Genomic DNA, 423 nt, shown 5'->3' on the forward strand with positions numbered 1-423 from the left:
CCCAAGTTATATATAACGAAGATCTGGTAGACAATAGAATGTGAGATTTCTAACTTAGTTTCTTTTCCCCTTTAGGATGTGGGACTATAGTAGAATCACACATTTTATTATCCTCCCCTTTCTTGATTATATCATAACATGTATAAGCTAAGTTTTCATGAATAATAACTCAGTTCTTATCCAAAAACAAAATGATACAAGAACCGTCCGGACAGTTTAATGACTACTCAGCAACAGAATGAAAAGACTAGGCTTCTTCCCTTTTTGGGAGCCCTGGTCTTATTCTTCAAGAAGAAAGAATTCAGGGGAGCGATCATACCAGCACTAATGCACCGGATCCCATCAGAACTCTGCAGTTAAGTGTGCTTGGGCGAGTGGAGTACTAGTATGGGAAACATTTGGGAAGTCCTCGTGGTGCAGGCC

At 40.0% G+C, this 423-nt stretch overlaps 1 pseudogene; it reads left to right on the plus strand.

The window, feature by feature from the left end:
- Positions 1 to 305: 305 nt before the first annotated feature.
- On the plus strand, positions 306 to 423 carry LOC111913679 (5S ribosomal RNA; annotated as a pseudogene).

Source organism: Lactuca sativa, chromosome 2 (assembly GCF_002870075.4).
Source record: "Lactuca sativa cultivar Salinas chromosome 2, Lsat_Salinas_v11, whole genome shotgun sequence".
NCBI lineage: Eukaryota > Viridiplantae > Streptophyta > Magnoliopsida > Asterales > Asteraceae > Lactuca > Lactuca sativa.